The sequence below is a fragment of the Meles meles genome, chromosome 1, assembly GCF_922984935.1.
Source record: "Meles meles chromosome 1, mMelMel3.1 paternal haplotype, whole genome shotgun sequence".
Classification (NCBI taxonomy): Eukaryota; Metazoa; Chordata; class Mammalia; order Carnivora; family Mustelidae; genus Meles; species Meles meles.
Window position 1 is genome coordinate 97,279,726 of NC_060066.1, and position 18,799 is coordinate 97,298,524.

An 18,799-nucleotide genomic window follows, 5' to 3' on the forward strand; every position below is an offset into this window, starting at 1 on the left:
CTCTCTATTCTGTTCCACTGGTCTATGTGTCTGTTTTTGTGCCAGTACCATGCTGTCTTGATGATGACAGCTTTGTAATAGAGCTTGAAGTCCGGAATTGTGATGCCACCAACTTTGGCTTTGGGTCACAAATCAGGTCTCAACCGGTATCAAAAGATTAGGATTATTCCCTGCATATTTTCAGACCACAATGCTCTGAAGCTAGAACTCAATCACAAGACGAAAGCTGGAAAGAACCCAAATACATGGAGACTAAACAGCATCCTTCTAAAGAATGAATGGGTCAACCAGGAAATTAAAGAAGAATTGAAAAAATTCATGGAAACAAATGATAATGAAAACACAACAGTCCAAAATCTGTGGGACACAGCAAAGGCAGTCCTGAGAGGAAAATATATAGCGGTACAAGCCTTTCTCAAGAAACAAGAAAGGTCTCAAGTACACAACCTAACCCTACGCGTAAAGGAGCTGGAGAAAGAACAAGAAAGAAACCCTAAACCCAGCAGGAGAAGAGAAATCATAAAGATCAGAGCAGAAATCAATGAAATAGAAACCAAAAAAACAATAGAAAAAATCAATGAAACTAGGAGCTGGTTCTTTGAAAGAATCAATAGGATTGATAAACCCCTGGCCAGACTCATCAAAAAGAAAAGAGAAAGGACCCAAATCAATAAAATCATGAATGAAAGAGGAGAGATCACAACTAACACCAAAGAAATACAGACAATTATAAGAACATACTATGAGCAACTCTACGCCAACAAATTGGCCAATCTGGAAGAAATGGATGCATTCCTAGAGACATATAAACTACCACAACTGAACCAGGAAGAAATAGAAAACCTGAACAGGCCCATAACCAGTAAGGAGATTGAAACAGTCATCAAAAATCTCCAAACAAACAAAAGCCCAGGGCCAGACGGCTTCCCAGGGGAATTCTACCAAACATTTAAAGAAGAACTCATTCCTATTCTCCTGAAACTGTTCCAAAAAATAGAAATGGAAGGAAAACTTCCAAACTCATTCTATGAGGCCAGCATCACCTTGATCCCAAAACCAGACAAGGATCCCACCAAAAAAGAGAACTACAGACCAATATCCTTGATGAACACAGACGCAAAAATTCTCGCCAAAATACTAGCCAATAGGATTCAACAGTACATTAAAAGGATTATTCACCACGATCAAGTGGGATTTATTCCAGGGCTGCAGGGTTGGTTCAACATCCGCAAATCAATCAATGTGATAGAACACATTAATAAAAGAAAGAACAAGAACCATATGATACTCTCAATAGATGCTGAAAAAGCATTTGACAAAGTACAGCATCCCTTCCTGATCAAAACTCTTCAAAGTGTAGGGATAGAGGGCACATACCTCAATATTATCAAAGCCATCTATGAAAAACCCACTGCAAATATCATTCTCAATGGAGAAAAACTGAAAGCTTTTCCATTAAGGTCAGGAACACGGCAGGGATGTCCATTATCACCACTGCTATTCAACATAGTACTAGAAGTCCTAGCCTCAGCAATCAGACAACAAAAAGAAATTAAAGGCATCCAAATTGGTAAAGAAGAAGTCAAACTATCACTCTTCGCAGATGATATGATACTATATGTGGAAAACCCAAAAGACTCCACTCCAAAACTGCTAGAACTTGTCCAGGAATTCAGTAAAGTGTCAGGATATAAAATCAATGCACAGAAATCAGTTGCATTTCTGTACACCAACAACAAGACTGAAGAAAGAGAAATTAAGGAGTCAATCCCATTCACAATTGTACCCAAAACTATAGGATACCTAGGAATAAACCTAACCAAAGAGACTAAGAATCTATACACAGAAAATTATAAAGTACTCATGAAAGAAATTGAGGAAGACACAAAAAAATGGAAAAATGTTCCATGCTCCTGGATTGGAAGAATAAATATTGTGAAAATGTCTATGCTACCTAAAGCAATCTACACATTTAATGCAATCCCTATCAAAATACCATCCATTTTTTTCAAAGAAATGGAACAAATAATCCTAAAATTTATATGGAACCAGAAAAGACCTCGAATAGCCAAAGGAATATTGATGGACCACATCTTCTTTATCCATTTGTCTGTTGAAGGGCATCTCAGCTTTTTCCACAGTTTGGCTATTGTGGTTATTGCTGCTATGAGCAGTAGGGTATATATGGCACTTCTTTTCACTACATCTGTATCTTTGGGGTAAATAATGAATCTTGGAACACTACATCAAAAGCTAATGATGACCTTGACCTCCGTTAAAAAAAAAAAAAACAACTAATGATGTACTGTATGGTGACTAACATAACATAACATACATACATACATACATACATACAAAAAGGAAGGTCAAAAAAATAGAGAAATAAATTAATGGAACAGAAGAGAAAGCCCCAAAATAGAACAGTATATAGTCAACTGATTTTGGACAAAGGAGCTAAAGTAACAAAGGAAGTGTTTTCAACAAGGTGCTGGGACAAGTGAATCTACATGCAAAAAAAAAAAAAAAAAAAAATCTAGATACACACCTTACCACCTTCACAAAAATGAACTCAAAATAAATCATAAACCTAAATGTAAAATCCAAAATGATAAAACTCCTAGAAGATAACATAGAAGAAACTGTAGATGACCTTGGATATTGCAGTTACTTCTTAGACACAATAAGAAAGGTAATATCCCTAAAGGAAATCATTGATAATTTGGACTTCGTTAAAGTTTAAGTTTTCTAAAAAAAAAAAAAAAAAAAAAAGTTCAAGTTTTCTGTTCAGTGATAGACAGTGTCAAGAGAATAAGAAGAAAAGCCACAGACTGGCTGACAGATTTGCAAAAGGGATATCTAATAAAAGACTGTTACCCAAGTAGGCAAAGAACTCTTAAAACTCGGCAATAAAAAAATAAACAACTCGGGGCGCCTGGGTGGCTCAGTGGGTTAAAGCCTCTGCCTTCAGCTCGGGTCATGATCCCAGGGTCCTGGGATCGAGCCCCACATGGGGCTCTCTGCTCCACGGGGAGCCTGCTTTCTCCTCTCTCTCTGCCTACTTGTGATCTCTGTCAAATAAATAAATAAAATCTTAAAAAAAAAAAAGAAAATAAACAACTCGATTAAAATGTGCCAAAGACCTTAACAGACACTTCACAAAAGCATATATACAGATGGCAAATAAGCATATGAAAATATGCTCCTCTTCATATGTCATGAGGAAAGTGCAAATTGAAAAAACAACAAGATACCACTTCACACCTAATGGTGAAAATCCCACATGCTGATTAACACTGGATGCTGGTGAGGATGTGGAGCAATTGAATTCCTCATTCATTGCTGGAAGGCATGAAAAATGGTCCAGTCACTTTGGAAGACAGTTTGGAATTTTCTTACAAAACTAAACCTACTCTTACCATATGTTCCAGCATTTGCACTCTTGGTTTTTACCCAAATGAACTGAAAATGTATGTCTACACAAAAACCTGCACATAGATGTTTATAGCAGCTTTATTTGTAATTGCTAACACTTGGAAGTAACTGAGATGTCCTTCAGTAGTTGAATGGATAATTCACTGTGGTATATCAAGACAATGTAATATTATTCAGTGCTTAAAAGAAATAAGCTATCAAGCCATGAAAAGACATGGAAGAAACTTAAATGCATATTACTAAATGAAAAGCCAGTCTGAAATAGCTATATACCATATGATTCCAATTATAATACATTCTGGCAAAGGAAAAACTGCAGAGATGGTTAAAAGAGCACTGGCTGCCAGGAGTTGGGCCAAAGGGAGGAAGGGGAAAGAATGAATAGGCAGAGCACAGAGGAATTTTAGGACAGTGAAACTATTTTATATGATTATACAATGGCAAATACAGGTTATTATATACTTGTCCTAACCTATAAAATGACCTATAGAGTGACCTATATAGAATAACCTATAGAGTGACCCCTAATGTAAACTAAGAACTTTAGGCATTGCTATGTCATTGTAGGTTCATTAATTGTCAAAAAGTCCTACTGTGTTGTGGGTTGTTGATATTGGGGGAGATTGTGCATGCAAGAAATAGGGAGTAATGAAAACTCTCTATTTTTTCACTTGGTTTGGCTATGAATCTAAAACCATTCTAAAAAAATAAAATTTATAAATTTTTTTAAAAAATGAACCCTTGCATAAATAAACCCACTTGGTTTATTAAGAATGGCCAGGTAATGGGGTGTCTGGGTGACTCAGTGGGTTAAAGCCATATGTAAATGAGTAAAGGAGTCTGCTTCTCCTCCCCGTGGGGCTTTTCCTATTGCTTTCCCTGCTTATGTGCATGCTCTCTCTCTCCCTTGCTCTCTTTCTCAAAGAGAAAAATAAGCTCTTTTAAAAAAATGAACAGGGAAAAAAAAATAAAATAAAAAAAATAAAAAAATAAAAAAATGAACAGGGGCACCTGGGTGGCTCAGTGGGTTAAGCTGCTGCCTTCAGCTCAGGTCATGATCTCAGGTTCCTGGGATCCAGCCCCACATCAGGCTCTCTGTTCAGCTGAGAACCTGCTTCCTCCTCTCTCTCTGCCTGCCTCTCTGCCTACTTGTGATCTCTGTCTGTCAAATAAATAAGTAAAATCTTTAAAAAAAAAAAAAAGAAAGAAAGAAAGAAAGAAAAAGAATGGCCAGGTAAATAACTGTGTATATGTAACCATTGAAGACAAGATTTTTCCCTTTTTAAAAAAAATTTAATTCAAGCTAATTTACATGCAGTGTAATGGTAGTTTCAGGTGTATAATATAGTGATTCAACATTTCTATACAGCACCTGGCGCTCATCACAAGTGCCCTATTTAATCCCCATCACCTTTCACCCATCCCCCCACCCACCCCCCTCTTGTAACCATCAGTTCATTCTCTACATTTAAGAGTTTGTTTCTTGGTTCTACCTCTCCCTCTCCCCCTCTTTTTCCTTTGTTTATTTGTTTTGCTTCTTAAATTCCACATTTGAGTGAAATCATATGAAATCATATGGTATCTGTCTTTCTCTGGTTGACTTATTTTGCTTAGCACTATACCCTCTAGCTCTATCCAAGTTGTTGGAAATGGCAAGATTTCATTCTTAAGATTAGCTAATATTCCTGTGTGTGTGTGTGTGTGTGCACAAGTGTACCGCACCTCTTTTATTCATTCATCAGCTGATGGACTTTTGGGCTGCTTCCACAATTTGGCTATTGTAAATAATGTTGCTATAAACATAGAGGTGCATGTATCCCTTTGATTTAGTGTTTTTGTATTCTTTGGAAAAATACCCAGGAGAGCAAATAGCATAAAATCTATGAGAATAAATACTTCTCTCTTCAATGTGTTTCTATATGGTAGAATACAGACTAAAGCAGAATAGGCCTATGGTAATAATTTATTGAAAAAAAAAATGAATTGACTGTTCAATTAGCACCTTCTTTCATAATTATATTTGATGTGTACTCTCTCTTCCACAACCCTGCCCATTTCATGTAAGTCCCATGAGGGAGGCAATTGTGCCATCTTCATTCTTCATACTCACCAAAGCACTCTGCCTGATCCACTGTAGACACTCAGTAAGTTGTTGTTATGAATGAATGAATGAATGAATGAATGAAGAATGAATGAATGAGCTTAAAGTCTGAGTGCTAATGCCCACACTCTTTTCCCTATACCATTAGGCCTGAATTTATCCTTCAAGAATTTAATAGGAATTCTAAGGTTAACGAAAGTTCTCCAGTCAAACTAACTTCATAAATCTTGGTTTAAAAGAGGTTAAAATTGTATTTAGTATAGTACCTTGGAAGTCTCTATTGTAACAGTGTATTATAAATAATCAAAAGGGAATATAACATGTCAGATAGTTCATCCTCTGGACAAGTCCTCTCTAACAGTCATCCTATCTCACTATGAAATTAGTTTAATTTATTCATTATGTTAATCACTCAATCTTATTGAGCTTTTAATCACATTGAATTTTTGGAGATGTCATTACACCAGCTGGAAAAAAAAGTTATTAACCACATTCTTCAGCTTTCCATTATGACATTTTTCAGATAGTAAACCATGCAATCCTGCAGTATTGGAGTACCTACCTCCCCCAGCTACCACTGGCTGCAGAGGGACCTCCACTGCCCCTGGGCCTCTTTAGGCAGTGGTGGCTTTGACAATGGTCCAGACTCAGCCATCAGTCTTTGACTCGAACCTGAGTTTCTTATTTGTAAGATGCAGATAAGAGTAATTACCTTATGTGTGCTGTGATGAGTAAATTTATGCAATGATACAGTACACATTTATACTAAAAAATGTGGTTTTCTTCCTGTTCAGTTTCATTTGCGGCTATTTATATAAAGGCACAGAAGTAAGATTAGGTTTAAACAGGAACACCTAAAAAAAATATTTACCAAAAATTCTTAGCTCTGCACAGTCTTCTCATATTCTTAACCAATTTCATAATGAACATCTAACCTTCAGTTCAGGAACAGGCTCAAAACCTCCCAAGTGAGGGTGCCTGGGTGGCTCAGTGGGTTAAAGCTTCTGCCTTCAGCTCAGGTCATGATCTCAGGGTCCTGGGATCAAGCCCCGCATCAGGCTCTCTGCTCAGCAGGGAGCCTGCTTCCTCCTCTCTCTCTCTCTGCCTGCCTTTCTGCCTACTTGTGATCTCTGTCTGTCAAATAAATAAATAAAATATTTTTTAAAAAAATGCCTCCCAAGTGAGTGTCCAGCCAGTTTCAAAGTGAGAATACCCACTCAATGGCAGTGTCTTCAGACTCCGTAAATGTTACCATGTCTACATATAAGCTAGCTCGATGACCTTCCCCATCACCTATCATTATCACCTGCAAGGGAACAATGAACAGTCTCTCCCCAAAATAAACTCACCTTTAGAAATAAGTTACTTAAAGAGATCACAGATTTTCAAAGTAAATAGGCTATTCATTCTGCTCATTTGTTTTGTTTCTTAAATTCCACATGAGTGAAATCACATGGTATTTGTTGTTCTCTGATTTATTTTGCTTAGCATTGTACCCTCTAGATCCACCCATGTTGTTGCAGATATCAAGTATATATATGTGTCTGTGTGCGTGCATGCGTGTGTGTGTGTGTGTATATACATATATACATATATATCTATATCTCAAGTACACACACACACACACACACACCCTACTTCTTCCTTATCCATTCATCATTCAGCAGACTCTTGGGCTGTTTCCATAATTTGGCTATTGTAAATAATGCTATAAACATACGCTGCATGAGGGCACATGGGTGGCTTAGTCATTAACGGTGCGCCTTCAGCTCAGGTCACAATCCCAGAGTCCTGGGATCTAGCCCTGCATTGGTCTCTCTGCTCTGCAGGAAGTCTGCTTCCCCCTCTCCCACTCCCCCTGCTTGTGTTCCCTCTCTCACTGCATCTCTCTGTCAAATAAATGAATAAAATCTTTGTAAAAAATTACAGGTGCATGTATCCCTTTGAATTAGCGTTTTTTGTATTCTTTGGGTAAATACCCAGTATTGCGATTGCTGGATGGCAGGGTATTTCTATTTTTAACTTTTTGAGGAATTGCCATACTGTTTTCCACAGTGGCTGCACCAGTTTGCATTCCCACCAACACTGCACCAGTGTTCCTATTTCTCCATGTCCTCACCAACACCTGTTATTTCTTGTGTTGTTGTTTTAACCACTCTGACTGGTATAAGGTTCTATCTCACTGTGGTTGTGATTTGCATTTCTCAGATGGTAAGTGGTGATGAACATCTTTCCATGTGTCTGTTGGCCATCATGATGTCTTTTTTGAAGAGGGGAAGGGGTGGAGAATGGATGATATAGGTGATGGGGATTAAGGAATGGCCTTGTGATGAGCACCAGATGATTTATGGAATTGTTGAATCACTATATTATACACCTGACACTAATATAATAGCATATGTTAACAAACTGAAATGAAAATAAAAACTTAAAAATAAACAAATAAATAAATAATAGAGGCAATTCAAATGATGCATGCTAACCAATTAATCTTGAACATTGAGAAAGAAACTTATCAACTCAAAAAAATCAAAAGAAAAATTTTTATTATATCCACTAATATTTATAATGTATACACATGTACACATATAAATCTAAGCATTCACTTTAAAAGAACCAATATGGGAGATACAGTAGACTCAGTGAAGACTCAATAGAATCTTTTCTTTGATAACTGACAGCGAAACATTCTCTATATAAGCATGAGACCACTGTAGCCTCCACACCTATATATTCAGATTGCCAGGATTCAAATCCAACCACTGTAGCAAGCACTGTTAGCATGGGTGACCTGAGTGTTGTTTTCTTAACTTGTAAAATGGAGGTAATAATATACCCTCTATTGGTGTGCCTGGGTGGCTCAGCTGGTTAAGCATCTGCCTTCAGCTCAGGTCATGATCTCAGCGTCCTGGGATCAAGCCTAGAGTTTGGCTCCCTGCTTAGCTGGAACTTGCTTCTCCCTCTCCTACCTGCTCAGGCTCTCTCTTGCTATCTTTCTCTCTCTCTCTCAAATAAATAAATGAAATCTTATAAAAAAGAATATATCCTGCATCAAAGATTAAATGAAATTAAACAAGGTTATCATAATAATGTCTGGAACATAGAACACTTAATGTTATTATTGTCCCATCAACAACTCATAAATGATCAGAAGATAGAGGAGTTAATGGATTTAATACCCCTTGCATTTCCCTATGGCTCACCAGACCCTTCGTTTGCCACAAGAATATCCAACTGCAAGCAAAGAGTTCACAATGACATGAGCAGTAGGACATCATTAGATCACCATGGGTTTGAGTCTTTCTGCCACTTAATGGTTGTGTGATTTAGGACAACTAACTTAATTATTCCAACCTAAAATTTCCTCATGTTCAGAAAGTATTATTAATATCACTTCATGGGATTGCTATGAAAATTAAAGAGCACTATGTAGATGTATCTGGCATAGGGCATAGCCCATCAAGCCCAGGAATGGCATCCTTGGCTGTTACTCTTCCAGTAATTCCGCCATCCTCCAGATCCCTCTCATCCAATCTAAATCAGGAAGCCATGCTAGGAGTCAATTCTTAAAAAAAAAAAAAAAAAAAAATCACCACTTGTCAGTTATGCATAGTATTCCAGTTTGGCTTCTTCAGAGTCTAGAACAGAAAGGAAAAGGTGGGAAGGCAGCAAGAGATAGGACCCAGGACATCTGTGAGGTGCAGTAACACAATGCACAGGTCAGCCTCAAGAGAGAGGAGACACACTACATAGTCTGAAGACAGTGACATTTAGGGAAAAGTCCAGCTGATTGTCTGTCAATATAGAAAGCCAGACTCAGAGTAGATAACTTTTCACAACTAACCCTTTCTGCCTTTGCCCCAGCTCCCCACATCTGAACTCTCCTCAGCCTTCATACTGCAACTTAAATATCACTTCAAAACCCTTTCAGACCTCTCTGCAAAGGCTGTGTCCCCTTATTCTTTATTCCAGCTTAACCCTTTGTTTGTTTCCTTGACCTTACTTTCAGTTTTCTGCTTATCATTTGTCTCCCTGAAGAGATTGTGTGCACCACGAGGGTGGGGACTGATTGCTCTAGGTCAGACCAATCACTCAGCATCTCCCATGGTGCCCAGATGAAGGATATGTTAACTGAGTGATTATTCTTTTAAATGCATTTGGTATAGATTAACTCATTGATTCATGGATTAGTTTAATCCTATCATCAACACCAAGTGGTAGGATTATCAGCTCCATTTTACAGATGAAGAAATTATGGCTCAAAGAATTAAAGGAGATGCAGTCCATAAAGCTAATACGAATGAGCTTGACCCCACCTCTGTCTCACCGAACAGCCCATCTCTCATCTGTCCATGCTGTAGCCTCCATGACTGTTCTCACAGTGCACTGAAGTGAAGAGTGTGCTTAAGGGGTCCCATGGAACATAGCGCTAGGTGTCTCATGTGGTGCCATCAAAACTGAATGGCTCTAGAACGAGGTACTCTGGTCCCACATAAAACCTGAAGCAAGATGGTTTTTTACATATAGCTTAAATCTTCTTCACAAATATTAAATGGGGAAGCATAAGGAAAATGATCTTACTGATTGTTCTTCCTCAGTCTTCTTTGTAGACTCCTCCCCTTCTCTCCAACCCTTTTTTTAAATATTACTCTTACTTTATTTTTTTTTCAGCGTAACAGAATTCATTGTTTTTGCAGAACACCCAGTGCTCCATGCAATGCATGCCCTCCATAATACCCACCACCTGGCTCCCCGAACCTCCCACCCCCTGCCCCTTCAAAACCCTCAGATTGTTTTTCAGAGTCCATAATCTCTCATGGTTCATCTCCCCCTCAAATTTCCCTCAGCTCCCTTCTCCTCTCCATCTCCCCATCCAACCTTTTTTTTTTAAGTTTTATTTATTTATTTGTCAGAGAAAGAGAGTGCACACAAACAATGGGGAGCAGCAGGCAGAGGAAGAAGCAGGTTCCCTGCTGAGTGGGGAGCCTGATGTTGGACAACATCTCAGGACTCTGGGATCATGACCTGACCCAAAGGCAGGATTACTTGAACGACTGAGCCACCCTCTCCAACCTTTTAATGGTAAAGATTTCTAGGTTTGGTTTGTGGGTGTCTTCTTTTTATCTACACTTACTCTTAGTGGTTCCATCTAGTTTCTTTCTGGTTTTATATAATATCTATATGTTGATAATTTCCAAATTTAAATATTCAGCCTGGATTTCTCCCCTGAAATATTGTCTGGGGAATAAGATTACCACTCCATATCTTCACTTGTATGCCTGAGAAAAATCTCACAATTAGTTCCAAGTTTTCTCCATCTCAGGTGTATGTCCAGATGTATAAATGAATCTCAGCATCATCGACTATCCTCTTTCTCTCACATGGCACAGATAATCAATTAACCAGTTTCATTGAATCTATCTTCAAAATAAACCCCAAATCCAATCATTTATCATCACGTTTTCTGCTACTATGTGCTCTGCATCATCAACATCTCTTGCCTGAATGACTACAAAAGGCTTACCGGGTTTTATTCTTGCTTTCTTGTCTCTTAAAATCTATTCTCAATATAGCTGACAGAGTGGTCCTTTTTAAGCATGCCAGATCATGTTGCTTCTCTGCATAAAATATGGCAATTTACTTAGATAAATTTAGAAGTTTTTCAAGTGGCCTATAAATCCCTACATTATCAGGTCCCTATTACTTCTCTGATCTTCTATCCTATGTCTCCCACCCCAGATCACTGTACACTAGCCATCCTGGTCTTGTTCTTTGAACACTCCTGACATGCTCTTGATATGTGGCCTCTGGGTCTTGTTTAACTATACCACTGCTGGAAATACCTCCAAACCTCCCCTCAAATCTCACTTTTTCTGTGAAGCATTATTTGACCACCTCATTTACTATTTCAACTTTTGTCTCCTGCTGTCATCTATTTTCCCTTGCTTTAATTTTTTCTATAATTTATATCAACTTTTACTGTAAACTTAAAAATTCTAATTTATCATGTTTCTAATTTATTGTCTGTTTCTTCCCCCTGAATATAAGATAAAGGAAGACATGAAACTTACTTTACTTTGTTTTATTCACTGAGGTATTGCAAATACTTAAAATAGCAAATTTTAGGTGCCCAATAAATATGTCTAAGTGGTCATTATATTTTATATTCCATACTTGCAAATGTATTTATGCCACATTTATGCCATCACTCAGTCTTCTTAAGCTTGCTGAGTTTTTTACTAACTTTAGGAAAAGAAAATAAGATGTGTTTCCAAAATTTCATGCCAACCAAGAAGGAAGCCATGAAGACAGACTGAATGAGAAAACTGAAGGTGGAAAGAATAAATGGAAAGCCTGAGGCAAGACACAAAAGAAAAAAATTGAATCTAAAGAAAAGACAGACAAATATGAAAAACAAACTAAGAGGGTAAGTATAAAAAGAAATCTTAAAAATGAGGTAAGTACTGTCAGAAAAATAAAACGTCACTGAGTTCACTTTAAAAGTGGAATTAAACAAAATCTGGTTTGGTGCTTAGTTTGGTGTTCAAGTTACACTTATCATGGTGAGCACTGAGTAACATATAGAACTGTTAAATCAATATGTCACACTCCTGAAACCAGTATAATGTTGTATGTCAGGTATACTTCATTTTTTTTAAAAACCCCTTTTTGTGAAATAATCTTTTTTTTATTTTTCAGTACTCACAATCATAAGAAAAGTAGTTCTTTGATCTATTTAGTGTTGAAATATTATTAATATTATTTAAAATCTTCTCTAGGCCTATTATCAGAAGAATATTTATTTACAACTTAAACATTTCTCATGCCTTTCATTTCTTTGCATAGATCTATATTCTTATAGGATATCATTTCCTTCTTTGTGAAGGAAGGAATTCCATTAACATTTCCTACATTGCAGATCTGTGGATAGTGAGTTATTTCACTCTTTATGTATCTGAATATGTTTTTACTCTAATTTCACTTTAAAAGGTATTTTCACCTAGTATAGACTACTAAACTGACAAGTTTTATTTTCCTTTAAGTACTTGAGTGATGGTGTTTCACTGTCCTTTTGCTTGCATGGTTTCGAACAAGAAGTCTGATGTCATTTTTATTTTTGTTCCTCTGTGTATAATGTCCCTTTCCCCCTCATACTTCATTTAAGGTGTATTTCTTTATCACTGGTTTTAAACAAATTTATTAAAACAAATCTCATTATTCTATTTCTCCCTAAGTTATACATTTTCTTTTTATATTATTACATGAACTTACTGAATTTTAATGCTGTAAAAGATGTAGAGACTAGCAAGTTTCAGTTCTTAATTTTTAAAGATTGGAAAATCCAGACCAAAATTCTGTGTGTGTTAATGGAATTAATAAATGTGAAGAAGACATGAGAAGAAACAAACATGTAATGCAAAGATTAGATAGATAGAGAAAGAGAGAGAGAGATAATAGATATCAGATAGAGAGAGATAGAAATAGAGATATATGGTAGGTTCAAGATGGTGGCAGAATATCACTGTGAATCTTTTCAACAGGCAGCTACAGATCTTAGCATGAAATTAATATGGGGTCATATATATGGATTTGTTTTTATCTCCCCAGAGGTGCAAGTGGGATATCCAAGAGAAAATACACAAAATTAACCAAAAGGAATACCTCTAGCTGAAGAACAGAAATAGAAACTCTGAAGAGGTGTGAGAATTGTAGGAGAACAAGCAAAAGAATATAAAAATCATGTGAAAAGGTAGTACCAACTAAAGAAAATGTTCCATGAAAGAGTAGATGCTCTGTGGTTGTTGGAATTGTTCACAAAGAAATAAGAAGATAAAGACTGAAAAGTTCAAATAATGCATAAGGTCCAAGATGCAGCAGAGGAAGTTTCTGAAACCATTTCTTCCCAGACATACCTAATTTACATATATATATATGTGTGTGTATATATATATATATAATATACACACCTAATTTACATATATATGTATATATATGTATATATATATATATATATATCACCTATACATCACCTCCCTCTGAAGAAGATCTGAAATCTAGATGAAAACTCTCCTCATGAAAGGAAAAAAGAGCCACATCCAGATGAGCAGGAGAGGTAGAGACATGGTCTTTCAAAAACTGTTGTTTCAAAGAACAACAACAAAAACCTACCCCACCCTCCAGAGTCCAGATGTGGCACATTCTTACCACCTTGTTGGGATGGTCAGAGGTAAGTGATTACAGTGTTTGCTGAGGCAGGAAAGCAAAGGCAGTTGCAGTAGCTGCCCTCACTCCCCGGCTACATGAGCAAGAGCAAAAGGGCATAGAGCTTTCCAGCTCCCTAGCTAAAGTATGTGAGCATAGGTGGTTTCAACACTACACCTACCCTCTCAGGGGGTATGGTGAATACAAGCAGTCAAGGCATTCTTCTCTCAGCCTAAAGCTGGCATGTGTGCACATGCAAAGCACTCTTCAACTGGGTTACTGGAGCCATGGGCATGCTAAGTAAAGGCATTTCCCTACCACCTTTCTGAAGCCATCAAGCATGCCACTGCCTTCTACGTTCTCCAGCTACCTTACTAAAGCCAGCAGGTAAGTGAAATACAGAGGAAACCCCCTTGATCTCCTGGCTCTGGTGGCCAAGAGAAGTAGTATTTCAGAGCTCCACAGGATTGTCACAATTGGAATGACAGTTCTTAGCAAGTCACCACACTCAGGCACAGTACAGATAGTAGACTTAAATACAACACTAGCGTTACTGCTGAAAAACAACAGCAACAAAAGTTGTATTTACTTAGCCTGGAGCTTCAGGTTGAGGACAAGCTTTAGGTTTCTCACACATCAAGAAGTGAAGAAGGCATTCCCAAGGAATGTGAGCAGTAATGTGAGCAATTATCCTTTCATTACCCCTTGGTATTAATACAGCTCAGTAAGACTTCCCAGAGGAGAGCTTATACACTCACTTGGACCCCCAGTTTTTGCAACTGTCTCCCAGAGGACATCTTTGGATCTTCCGTTCTGAAGATGAGCAAAGATTATGATTATAGTCCCTGTAGTTATATACATACAAATATTATATGTAAGTATAAATATTATATATAAGTATAAATACTGGATATATTTGAATATTTTAAAAGGTGTTAATTGAGCATCTGGCTTTCAATCAGCCTGAAAGTAGGTACTAAATGAGTCCTATCATCTGTATTACTGACATTGAAGAGAAAGAAGAAAGAAGAAAAAAAGAAAGGAAGAAAGAAAATTATAGGTCAATATCCGTGATAAACATAGATGCAACAATCCTCAGCAAAATATGAGCAAACTGAATCCAACAATACATTAAAAGGATTATACACTATGATCAAGTGGGATTTATTCCAGGCATGGAAAGATGACTCAACAGCCACAAAACAATCAATGTGCTATACTTTAATAAAATGAAGGATAAAAATCATGTGATCAACTCAATAGATGTGAAAAAAGCCTTTGACAAATATATTAACAAATTATGATGAAAATTTAATAAAATGGGTATAGAGGGAATGTATCTCAACATAATAAAAGCCATATATGACAAATCCACAGTTAATATCATACTCAACAGTGAAAAACTGACTTTGTGGGGCGCCTGGGTGGCTCAGTGGGTTAAAGCCTCTGCCTTCGGCTCAGGTCATGATCCCAGGGTCCTGGGATCGAGCCCTGCATCGGGCTCTCTGCTTGGCTGGGAGCCTGCTTCCTCCTCTCTCTCACTGCCTGCCTCTCTGCCTGCTTGTAATCTCTATCTGTCAAAAAAATAAATCTTTAAAAAAAAAACAAAAAAAAACTGACTTTGTTTTTTCTAAGATAAGAACAAAACAAGTATGCCACTCTCCCTACTTTTATTCAGCATAGTACTAGAAGTGCTAGCCATAACAACTAAGTAGGAAAAACAAATAAAATTATACAAATTTGAAAGATAGAAGGAAAACTGTCACTATTTGCAGATGACACGATATTGTATACAGAAAACCCTCGACTCCAATAAGAAACTGTAAGATCTAATAAATGAATTCACTAAAGTTGCAGGTTATAAAATTAATATGCAAAAATTTCTTTTGTTTCTATATACTAATAATAAACTATCAGAAAGCCAAAAAGAATAGAACACCTAGGAGGAAATTTAATTAAAGAAGTGAAAGACCATGGGCACCTGGGTGGCTCAGTGGGTTAAAGCCTCTGCCTTCAGCTTGGGTCATGATTCCAGGGTCCTGGGATCTAGCCCCATTGGGCTCTCTGCTCAGCAGGGAGCCTGCTTCTCCCTCTCTCTCTGCCTGCCTCTCTGCCTACTTGTGATCTTTGCCTGTCAAATAAATAAGTAAAATCTTAAAAAAAAAAAAAAGAAGTGAAAGACCTATACACTGAAAACAACAAGACATTGATGAAAGAAACTGAAGTAGCTAAATGGGAAGATAGTCTCTGTTTATAGATTAAATGAATTAATATTATTAAAATGTCCATACTCCTCAAAAAATATGGATCCAATGCATTCCTCATCAAAATTCTAATGAAATTTTTCACAGCAGTAGAACAAATAATTCCAAAATTCATACAGAACCACAAAAGACCCCAAATAGCCAAACCAATCTTGAGAAAGAACAAAACTGGTGGTATTGTGCTTCCTAATTTCAATATTTTCAAAAACTACAGCAATCAAGATGGTGTGTTATTAGAATACAAACAGGCACATTTATCAACAAAACAGAATAGAGACCTCAGAAATAAACCTATGCATGTATTGTCAATTAATTTTTGTCAAATGAGGCAAAAATATGTAACGAGGAAAGAACAGTCTCTTCAATAAATGATGTTGAGAAAACTTGACAGATATGTGCAAAAGAACAAAACTGTACAACTAGCTCACAACATATAAAAAAAATAACCCAAAATTAAATACTTGAATGTAAGACCTGAAATCATAAAATACCTGGAAGAAACAGAGGCAATAAGCTTCCTGACATTGGTCTTAGCAATGTTTTTGTTTTGTTTTGTTTTGTTTTTATCTGAGTCCAAAGACAAGGGAAACAAATGCAAAATAAACAAATGAGATCCCATGTTCTGCACAACAAAGAAAAACATCAACAAAACAAAAAAGCAACCTCCTAATAAGAAGATAGGGTTGTAAATCATATAACCAATAAGGGGTTAATATCCAAAATAGGTGAAGAGTATTAAGAAGTACAAACTTCCAGGAAGGAAGCAAGGAGCTCTCAGCTCCTCCTGGCCAGAGATTGGGAAATTGCCATTTTCATTCACATCTTCTAAAGCTCTATGGAAAGTGTTCAGGGAACAAAAGCTACTGAGAGCAAATCTGAGCAGATTACTTAGCTGGGCCCTTGTTAGAGTGGTGCAATTCCACCTCAGGCACAGATATTTGAGAATCACTGCAACAGGCTCCTCTCCTAGAAAAATCAGCAAGAACATCCAGCCATGATCAAGTTCACCAAACAATGAGAACTGCAGAACTCAAGAGCTAGGGGAAAACAACAGATAGAATTCATGGCTTTTTTCCCATGACCCTTTAGTCTTCCAAAAAAATACCTGTTTTTTTTTTTTAGATTTTTATTTTATTTATTTATTTGACAGCGAGAGAGAGAGATCACAAGTAGGCAGAGAGGCAGGCAGAGAGGAAGGCAGAGAGAGAGAGAGAGGGAAGCAAGCTCCCCGTCGAGCAGAGAGCCTGATGTGGGACTCGATCCCAGGACCCTGAGATCATGACCTGAGCCGAAGGCAGCGGCTTAACCCACTGAGCCACCCAGGAACCCCCCAAAAAATACTTTTTAATTTTATTTTTTTCTTATTCTATTTTTTAACTTTCCCTCTTTCCTCTTTTAATGTTTTTTTAACTATTTTATCTTATCAATATCTTTTTTTAAAAATCTCTTAAAATTTTCATTGTTATAGTCATATTTTATCTCTTCATTATACTTAAGGTTATTTCTTTTATACACATAGGGTTTTTTTTTCTTTAAAATTTTGGGATACAATTTCTTCTAATAGATCAAAATATACCCTAAATTTAGCTCGAGCTTGATCACATTCTCTCCTCTATTTTTTCCATTCTTTTTCTAACCAACTTATCTTATCATTCCTTTTTTAAATGTTCATCTTTATAGTCATTTTCCATCCTGTCATCATGTTTACCCTTATTTTTGTAAATATATATGTTTTTCATTCTTTAAAATTTTGGGAGGTAGTTTCTTCTAAGAGACCAGAATACACCCCAAATCAAGTGGGTGGCTCTGTTCTATTCACCAATCTAATATATATGTAATTTTATATTTTTTCCCTTTTTCTTCTCCCCCTAGTTTTGGGTCTTTTCTGATTTGGTTAGCATATATTTTTCTGGGGTCTTTGCCACCCTCTTAGCATTTTACTCTCTCATTCATATATTCTTAACTGGATAAAATGACAAGGTAGAAAAACTCACCACAAAACACACACACACACAAAAAAAAGAACAAGAGGCAGTACTGATGGCTAGGGACCTAATCAATATGGACATTGGTAATATGTCAGAACTAGAGTTCAGAATGATGATTATCAAGGTGCTAGCTGGGCTTGGAAAAGACACAGAAGATATTAGAGAATCCCTTTCTGGAAAAATAAAATCCCTTTCTGGAGAAATAAAAGAACTAAAATATAACCAAGTTGAAATTTAAAAAGCTATTAGCCTGTAAGATGACTGTTACTGTACATTGTCTCTGTACCTTTCTGATCTACTACTTTTAGACTCTCTCTTTGCTTAGAGGACCCCTTTCAATATTTCCTGTAGAGCTGGTTTGGTGTTTGCAAATTCAGTTTTTGTTTGTCCTGGAAGCTTTTTATCTCTCCTTCTATTTTCAATGATAGCCTAGCTGGATAGAGTATTCTTGGCTGCATGTTTTTCTCATTTAGTGCTCTGAATACATCATGCCAGCTCTTTCTGGCCTGCTAGGTCTCTGTGGATAAGTCTGCTGCCAATCTAATATTTTTACCATTGTATGTTATAGACTTCTTTTCCCAGGCTGTTTCCAGGATTTTCTCTTTGTCACTAAGACTTGTAAATTTTACTATTAGGTGACGGGGTGTGGACCTATTCTTGTTGACTTTGAGGGTGGTTCTCTGCATCTCCTGGATTTTGATGCTTGTTCCCTTTGCCATATTAGGGAAATTCTCTCCAATAATTCTCTCCAATAGACCTTCTGCTCCCTTCTCTGTTTCTTCTTCTTCTGGAATCCCAATTATTCTAATGTT